At 46.3% G+C, this 9426-nt stretch overlaps 1 non-coding gene across 1 annotated transcript; it reads right to left on the minus strand.

Moving 5' to 3' along the window:
- Window positions 1-8923: 8923 nt before the first annotated feature.
- TRNAL-UAA (transfer RNA leucine (anticodon UAA)) lies at window positions 8924-9033 on the minus strand. The gene is made up of 2 exons: window positions 8996-9033; window positions 8924-8969 (listed from the first exon to the last, which is right to left on the minus strand). It is a non-coding gene; the product is annotated as a tRNA-Leu (tRNA).
- Between the last annotated feature and the right edge of the window lie 393 nt (window positions 9034-9426).

Genomic DNA, 9426 nt, shown 5'->3' on the forward strand with positions numbered 1-9426 from the left:
CGTCCTTCGTAACGCGGGTCCTGCTCCGAATCTGGGACTCCGTGTCCACCAAACACGACCTTACCACCTTTCCTTCTCCTTTTACACCAATCATCGGAAACCCGGACTTTAGCCCGGGTATGGAGCCGGGAGCCTTTGAGCTCTGGCGGGCGGCCCGTTGCTCCGCCCTATTCCACATGTATGGCCCGGAGGGTGCGGTCTCCTTCCAGGATCTACGGCGGGACTTCGGTCTGCCCGAGACGGAGCGCATGAGATACATGCAGGCGCGCCACTGGGCGCTCCAGCCGCAGGTGCGAGCCTCGGCGGACCGGAAACTCACGGCATATAAGCGTTGGTTGGTGACTCGCTCCTCGGACGCCAAGCTTATCTCCGACCTTTATAAATTGTTGCAACCTCCCCCCTTTCACATCTACAATCCCGGGAGAGAGCGGTGGGAGCGGGAGCTGGGGCTATCGCTGAGCCACGCTGACTGGGACCACATCTCCTACCGGGCATGACACTCTGCTTACCACACTGGGCTTACTGAGACTTTCACAAAAATTTCCACTTACTGGTATCGCACCCCCGAGAAGCTACACGAAATGAACCACTCAATACCCAAGACCTGCTGGCGAAACTGCGGACAGACTGGCACACTTACTCATATTCTATGGGAATGTCCCCTGCTGACCCCTTACTGGGAGGAGGTGCTGAACGAGGTTGACCAATGCTTTGAGATTGAATTACCCCGCTTTCCTGCCTATGTTCTACTTGGCTTGCCAAACGGTTTGATGTACCCACTACGATCTAAGAAGGGGAGGCAGATAGCGATCGCCCTGGGATCGGCAATACAGAATATACTCATTCACTGGCGCACTGCCACGCCTCCTACTGTTGTTGGTTGGCTACATAGATTGTGGCATGTCTTAGGCATGTAAAAGATGTCCCTGGTAGTAGCGGGGGAGGTGGATACATTTGAGGAGCTGTGGTCACCATTTCACACACTGTTACGGTCAGAATTCAAAGAAATTACTTGCCCTAGATATCTCAGACTGCTACGGCTGACGCCACGGCCAGACCCGCCCATCTGAGCTGCCCGAGTAGTTAGCTAGAGGTGGGGACGGATGACTACACTGCCATAGTGAAGAGACGGAAGTTTGATAGCACAGTACAGGGGGTGGGGGAGGGAGTCGGGGGGGGGTTAGGGGGGGGGCAGTTGGTTGGGGGGGGGGGGTTCTTCTTTGGCTTTATTTTTCCTTTTGGTTTGTCCTCGCCCACAGGTGCACTAGCCATGTGACTCTGGAACAGACTGTGCCCATCGCACTGCACGAACTGACTTCATGTCTAGGTTGAACTGTATACACTATTTCGCGGGGGGGCACCTGTGGTTACTCGTTTGTAATGTTGTCCTTTTTCTTTCAATGCTGCAATAAAATACATTAAACCTAAACAGCAATGTCTTTCTATTTGATAAAACACTTTACCAACAGATGCGAGGTGTTGCGATGGGGCCAGCTTCTGCCCCAGCTATGCATGTTTACACATGGGTTGGTGTGATAGGCTGGTCCTCGGCGTAATGCACAAGCACTACATGGACAAAAATGTAAAACTACTCCTGCGCCCCTCTTAGGCAATTATAGTACAAAAAGTAATTAATACCAAGGTGTATACAAAATATATATGAATTTATTAAAAAACAGTGTTGATTATTTTGTTTAAGAATTGAAAAAGACAAAAATCACAACTTCATCAAGGTCATAACAATACATTAAAAAACACAATAACATAAATGAGAGACAAAGAAAAAGTGCAATATAATGATCACATCCTGCTTAGATTGTTCCACATGGAATTCATTTCAATTCAATGCAATCATCTATTGGGCATGAACATTTTCCTTGGATACAATTAGGTGAACAGAAAAATGTGTTGACGCGATTCGGTGGCGTTTCTCTGATAGCAACAACCTTCTTCAAGAAAAGCCAGATACTAGTCTCTCTTGTTTATATAAAACACATTAAAAACCTAGTGAAAATAAAACATAAATATATGCATATCAATGTCAAAGGGAAAATGTATTTCTCAAGTGCAAATAATTTCTATATTCCTATTTTGGCACCCCCTAAGTCCTCATCCTTAAAAAGCATGAAAACCATGTATATCAACATTAACCCATGCAAGTCTATTTTTATTAAGATATACACAATAAAATTTGCAACTCATTGACAGTAGTTGCTCTACCTCATTGGGCATCATCCTCAAAATCCATAACAGTCAGCAACTGACCAATGCACATTCAAAACCACAGCAGAACACAGTCATGTCATAAATGCATTCCACAGTTCACATTCCCTAACGCATCACAGGGCTGAACAACAATGACCTCATTATTACAGTGTAGTTATTGCGTTATTGTAACGACCGGATTTTCGGACCAGATAGGATCAGCTCACCAAGACACCACCAACCCAGCCGAAACTTAACCACCTCCCTCCTCAGGACCCATCTATCCAGGCACCTGGGTACCTACCTGAGGATGTGGAACTAGCAATATACAAGCTCACATCATCAAAAACACCACTAAATCTATGGGGATTACTAGGAACACTCACTGATTACTAAGGACGTCCATGCCCTACACCACACTCATGCAATATAGTCTCGCGACCACATGGGCCCAGACTAATCTACCCTGGGGCAGTTCTGATTACTTACCATTACACACTGACTGCAACCAGTGCTCTCACAAGCCACAATCCTGTGGGTATAAACACCAGTGCCCCCCCTGGTGCTCTCTTACTTCCCTTACAAGCCATAATCCTGTGGGTATAAACACCAGTGTCCCCCCTGGTGCTCTCTTACTTCCCTTACAAGCCACAATCCTGTGGGTATAAACACCAGTGTCCCCCCGGTGCTCTCATTAACGCCGCCTCACAACGACGATCACTTTCCTATGAATACCTTCAGGATTTCTCGGAGTCCCTTCTTTCTCTTAATTTCACCTCCCTTGTCCACACCCCCACCCACATCCATGGCCACACTTTAGACCGAGTCTGGTCTCTTAACTGTCCCCTGTCTGCACTGTCCGTTACCCCTTGCACTTGGTCGGATCACTTTTTAATTTCGTTCTCCCTTAGTCTTCGTCAGACCAAGATACCTATCCACGCGAAAAACTCATGGGCTCGCAATTGGGGCAAGGTCAATTTGTCCGACCTTACGACCTCCCTTCTGGCCTCCTCTCCCTGCTTATCAGGCCTGGACTCCGCAGCTCAAGCCAAAGCCATCGATTTATGGCTTACGAACGGAAGCGACTGTTTGGCCCCTCTCCGGCGCACCTCGATTAGGCGCCCTAAAGACGCCAATCGTTGGTTCAGTAATGATTTGAAAGACCTGAAGCTTTCAGTTCGACGGGCAGAACGCAAATGGAGACGGGACTACTCCCCTATCTCCAAGACCAGTTATGTCCTTCTTTTAGGGACCTACAAAAAAAACATCATTGAGGCCAAGAAAGCCTACTTCTCAGCCAAAATCTTGGAGGCCGAGAATCAACCGAAGGAGATTTTCGCCATCACTCATGACCTGGCTTTTTCTGACAGGACCTCACTCAAACCCCCCCCCTCCCAGAAACTCTGCGATTCGCTGAATTCCTACTTCGTAGAAAAAATCGCGACTATTAAATCCAACATCCCCCCTCCCTCTCCTCTCTTTGTCGATCCTCCGCCTATCCCCGCCTCAGCCTCCTTCAATTCGTTTCCCCCCCTTTCTGAGGAACTTTTTTTGTCCCTCCTCCCCAAAATCAAATCCGGTTCCCCTTCTGATATCTGCCCGGCACACATCTTACGGCAGGTCTTCGCTGTCTGTACCCTGCCTCCCCTTGGCTTCCTTAATGATTCACTGGCCCAAGGGGTTGTCACTCCATCACTAAAATCTGCTTCCATCGTTCCTATCTTAAAAAAGCCAGGAGCCGACCCTTCTGTGATGGCCAACTATCGTCCCATCTCCCTCCTTCCCTTTTTGGGGAAGGTGCTTGAGCGACACGTTACATCTGCGCTCAGCGCCTTTGTCGAGGAGAATGGGAGGCTGGCCCCGTGTCAGGCTGGGTTTCGACCCAAGCACTCGACAGAGTCAGTGGTGGTATCAGTACTAGACACCCTCAGAGAGGGTATGGACGCTGACAAATCTCAGGCGCTGGTCCTCCTTGATTTGTCCGCCGCTTTTGACACGGTGGATCATTCCATCTTACTTTCCCGTGTCATGGCGGCGGGCATAGGAGGCTCAGCCCTTATCTGGCTCTCGTCCTTTTTGAGGGACCGGACCCAGGCGGTCCATCTTGGGGAGTTTTCAGCTACCCCCTGCCAGGTCCAGTGCGGTGTTCCCCAGGGCTCTTCTCTTTCTCCTTTACTGTTCAACCTTTACATCTCGCCTCTCATTTTCGCTCTACAACAGCTGGAGGTCACGGTATATAACTATGCCGATGACCTCCAGCTCATCTTCAATCTATCTTCTTCCTCTGATTCCATCTCTAACTTCCAATCTACTCTATCTTTCATCAGGGACTGGATGAACTTCAACCACCTGAAGCTCAATCCCGACAAGACGGAACTTGTGGTTACGGGTGGTTGCTCCAGTCCCTGGAATTCTCTATTTTGGCCCCCCTCCTTTGGTTCTCCTCCTATCCCAGTTTCCTCTGTCAAGACTCTTGGTATCAAACTAAATGACAAACTCACTATGCACTCCCAGATAGGTTCTGTGGTTTCTTCCTGTTTTCTTACTCTCCGTACTATCCGTTCTATCTCTCGTTTTTTTTCTTTCTCTGCACTTAAACTAATCATGTCCGCACTGGTCCTGTCCCGCCTGGACTACGGGAACATCATGTTCAATGGCATCCCTCAGTACAGCCTGCGCAAACTGCAACTGGTGCAGAACCAGGCGGCCCGCCTCGCTTTCGGTCTTCCCAAATTTCATCGCACCTCTCCCCTCCTGAAGACCCTTCACTGGCTTCCTGTTCGGGAACGCGCCCTGTTTAAATTAGGCTGCATGGCGTTCCAGGCCAGGACGGGCCTGGCCCCTCTTTTTATATCCTCAGCCGTCAAAGCCTATGTCCCTGGCAGAGTCCTTCGCTCTTCGGCACAACATCTTTTAGCAGTTCCCCGTTACCGGAAAAAAAAACTGGGTGGCTCGAAATTTTCCACTCTCGCCCCCATGTTCTGGAATTCTCTTCCCTTTCACCTTAGGTCTCTCACTCAATATTCAATTTTTCGTAAACAACTGAAAACTTTTTTATTCACTCAGGCCTTTCTGTCTTAATTTCTGTTTCCCTTTCCAGCCTATGTCTTAGCGACTGACTTTGCCTGTAGGCTGCCTGCTATCTCAGCGCCAAGAAACCGCTCAGGTGTATGCTGCGCTCAATAAATATTTTAAACTTTCAGGAGAAGTGTGGCTCAGGGGTTAGAGGCCGCAGACCCGGAAGCTGAGATCGGCCCTGGACCAGGGTTCAATTCTTTGCCTCGACGGGGGTTGGGCTCAATAATTCCACGGACTCGATAATTCTCGCTCCGGTGCTTCCTCGACTCACCGGTTCACACTCTGCGACTCTGGGCAATAGCTTGCTTAATCTCCACAACGGCCCCTCGCGGCGGGATGCCTAGCTTTCACCTTGTGGATAACCTGCCGGGGCTATCTCACAGGGGAATACCAGGACGGGTTCCCTAAGCAAGCGCATAGATGCCTGCGATGTGGGCGATTTGCGCTATATAAATACATGCACATTTACATTTACATCTCTGTTAGGAAGTTTCTCTCACTATCCACTAAGGGTACAATACTACAATATTATGGAATGGCCGAATTACACTATGTACAACTTATTCTCTATTTCAAGGGCTCCTCTCTCCCTCATTATTCAGTTACCATTTACCTGATCAGGGGTAGCATCTGTTCACACAATAGTACCTGACTAGAAGACAAGGTTACCTTTACTGTATAAAAACAAGAGGTACACACTGGTTCACTAAGAACTGGGGTTCCTTTATTTACTACAATAACAATAACAATAACAATATAATACTGCACTATAACACATAGCCTAAAAAGTAAAAGGGGAATAGACACATAGATCTGCGGGGTCTCTTTGTTATAATGGAAAGCTTTTTTTACTATAACACATCCACATGTAATTGACAGGGACTGTAAATAGCTAAAGAGGGAATGGATTATACTGCACACCGCTGAAAGAAAAAGGATTAGCAATACAGTAAGGACAAGGTTAATGTTTAAATGTAAAGCAAACTAATATTACAGGACAGATATCACCTGATTAGTATGAAGTCTTGCTCTAGCTGTCATCTGGGTTCCTCTCTCGTCTGTGCCTTAGCTCTTCTCAGATTCTCCCCGGCACTCTTGGACACGCATCTGCGCTGATCACTCGGCACTGGATTCCTCTCCCCCACGAACTCTCTCCACCTTCCAGCTTCAGTCTAATAGTTTCTGCCGCTCTGATAACCGTTCGCTCCACTAGCTTCTTCACTCTGTCTGATTATCTCAGCTCCAATGTCCAATTCACTCCAGCTGCTCCCACAGACTAATCCACGATATAACTTCAGTCTCTTCCAAAAGGCATCACTTCAGACTCCAGCTGATCACAACTCCTTCTGATAAGTAACTGCTTCTGACTGCTTCCTTCAGTTCCAAACATCATCTCACTTCTCTCTGTTCAAAACACCATCTGCTCACAACTGCTTCTGACTTCTCTCTCTGGTTCCAACTCACTGACTGTCTGACTGATTGACTTCTCTCTGTTCCAAGCATCGACTGTCTGACTTCTTCTCTCCCCGGCTCCAACTGACTCACTGACAAACTGACACTCCTCCTCTTCTGCACTTCACTAATATGGAATGCTCTCTCCTCATGGAAAGTTCCAGCCATCAGCCTGCCGCCCATCAGATCTCTGCACCACTCTGCGTCAAGGACACACACCCAGCCGGCCGGCCTTTTGTGGTGTCTTCGACACAAAGAATAATACAGCCTACCGATAAGGGCCGGCCCAGACCGGTTCTCTCCAAGTGAACAACACCTCATAACTAAAACATCACCTTTACCCTGCAAGCATCTCAGTCTGCAGGGACAGAAAGCAAAATGGAGTCTCTCTAGTTCTGGGCCTTGTAGGCCTGAAAAGGATGAAATAACACTAAGCTCTGTCAGAGTACATACACAAACCATACCAATATGTAATATAAAGTCAGGACTACAGGATCCACCCTCTACTATAGGTAGGATGATGAAAGGACACATAATTATGTCAAAGCCAATAGGCAATAGATGGATTAGAGTCAAGAATAAGGGATCTATCATCATATAAAGCAGCTATCCTCTAGTTTACGCTTCTAGGTCTGGAAAAAGGCCTGAAAAGGACCAACACAAGGCAAGAATAGAGATTCAGGATGGTAGCAAGCTTAAAGTCACCATCACTCAGAAATAGAGCCAAAAATATGGTCACTACAGTTATGTAACACAGATTTTAGCAGTATGTTGAATGAAAGGAGTGTGAGATAGACACAGAGGGCTACGCTGCAGCATTATTTAGCTTTGCAAGTTCTTTTCTGGTATTTGTAGTTAATCTAAGATATATGTAAGTCCTAAAACAGTCATGTAAGAGAGTAGTCAGCCCTGTTTCTGCACGAGTCAGCCATGCAACTTTATTGTGAGGCTGGAAAAGCATTTGGAAGAAGCAAAAAAGTATTAAAGATTGCCTCTCCTGGGAACCAAGAGAAAAAAGACTATGGGTGAATTGAAGCCTTTTGTGGCAAGATTTAATTAGAACTATTCTACTGATGCAGACAAAATTGAAAATTGTAAGCAGACCTCAAGGATTTGCAAAGTTACATATTGCATTCATACTGGGATGTGTTTATATGTGGGGAAGGGATAGTCATGTAACTTAACTTGCACAAATTGTGATGCTCTTGTCACCCAAGTGGCTTCTTTTAATTGAGCTAAACAAGTTCTCCGGGTGTAAAATGCCACAGCACTCAATCCGAATTTAAATAGTTCACATATCAGTGTGCAGGCTGAGAGAATCTGTTATATATAAAACTACGCTATGTTGCAATCATTTTGTGTCTCTTTCATAAAAGATTGTACATCTCCCTGACCCAGGATATCCACGACAAAATCAGTCTGCCCTGTCTTTATGTGTAGGACCTTCGAGTAGGCTGAAGCAAACATATAGGCGCTGTCTTCCGATTATCGTTTTTATATAGGAGCCTGCGCTTATTTTGTCCATTTCTGCATTGATCGAAGGGAATCTTAAATTCATGAAAAAAGGTACTTTATTGTTATTTGTGAAAGGGACGGGGAGGAGCAGGTGAGCCCAGAAAAAGATGCAAGAACTGAAGATCCAAAATCATAGAGAAGAGTGTTAGAAGCTAGAAAATGTGAAACAGATCTAAAAACACAAAATGTATGTATCACACGCCAGTGGCACGCAGAAGAAGAATATTATAGAAAGGATGAGCTGCTGAAGGCACAGGTCAGCCGGGCTAGCTCAGTCGGTAGAGCGTGAGACTCTTACTCTCAAGGTCGTGGGTACGAGCCCCGTGTTGGGCGGAGGCAGAGCTTTCAGTGCTGTATTTCACTTTTGCTTAAAAAAATTCTTGTTAGTACTTTTAATATTGGGTAGAGCAACCAGAAAAGCGCAATATTAAAAGTACTAACAAGAATTTTTTAAAGCAAAAGTGAAATACAGCACTAAAAGCTCTGCCTCCGCCCAACACGGGGCTCGTACCCACGACCTTGAGAGTAAACACCCCAGAACAGTAGAGACTATTTAACCCCTCCCACTCCACGGTGTTAGTCAGTCTGTAAGAAGTCTTTGTCTTAATGCGGCTGCTCTGAACAACTCACTGACGGTAAAGCATAAATGCAGTGATGTGCTAAAATGTTCGCATGTCAGAAGTGGGATTTGAACCCACGCCTCCGATTGGAGACCAGAACACCCAGCTGGTGGGAAGAATCAGCTCTTAAGTCTGGCGCCTTGGACCACTCGGCCATCCTGAGAACTGATAATAGCATGTCAGATTTCTTTAAACAAACGCAACTTATGTAACACAGGTCGCATATTTGTATTTTTCTAAAAGACGTGTACTTCCTTTGGAGATACTATACCGTGGAGGTTTCTCGAGCTAATTAAAACATATTATGTGGCCACATATCAATGTACCCATTTCCCGCTAAATCCAAGCTACTCAGCGACCTAACCTTTTGATCAAGCTGCGTGCTTGGTACTTCAAAAACCTACACTTTTCCAAAACAATCTTCAAGGTGAAAAAACATGATTCCTCAACTACATAAGTTGCTTAGGAACATATGAGTTTCGGGTAAAATACAGTTTCCGTAGCAGCCGTATTAGTGAAAACGTACACTAATCTTTCTATAAAAGTTAGGTTTAGG

The sequence above is a fragment of the Lissotriton vulgaris genome, chromosome 5 (genome assembly GCF_964263255.1).
Source record: "Lissotriton vulgaris chromosome 5, aLisVul1.2, whole genome shotgun sequence".
In the NCBI taxonomy this organism is placed as follows: domain Eukaryota; kingdom Metazoa; phylum Chordata; class Amphibia; order Caudata; family Salamandridae; genus Lissotriton; species Lissotriton vulgaris.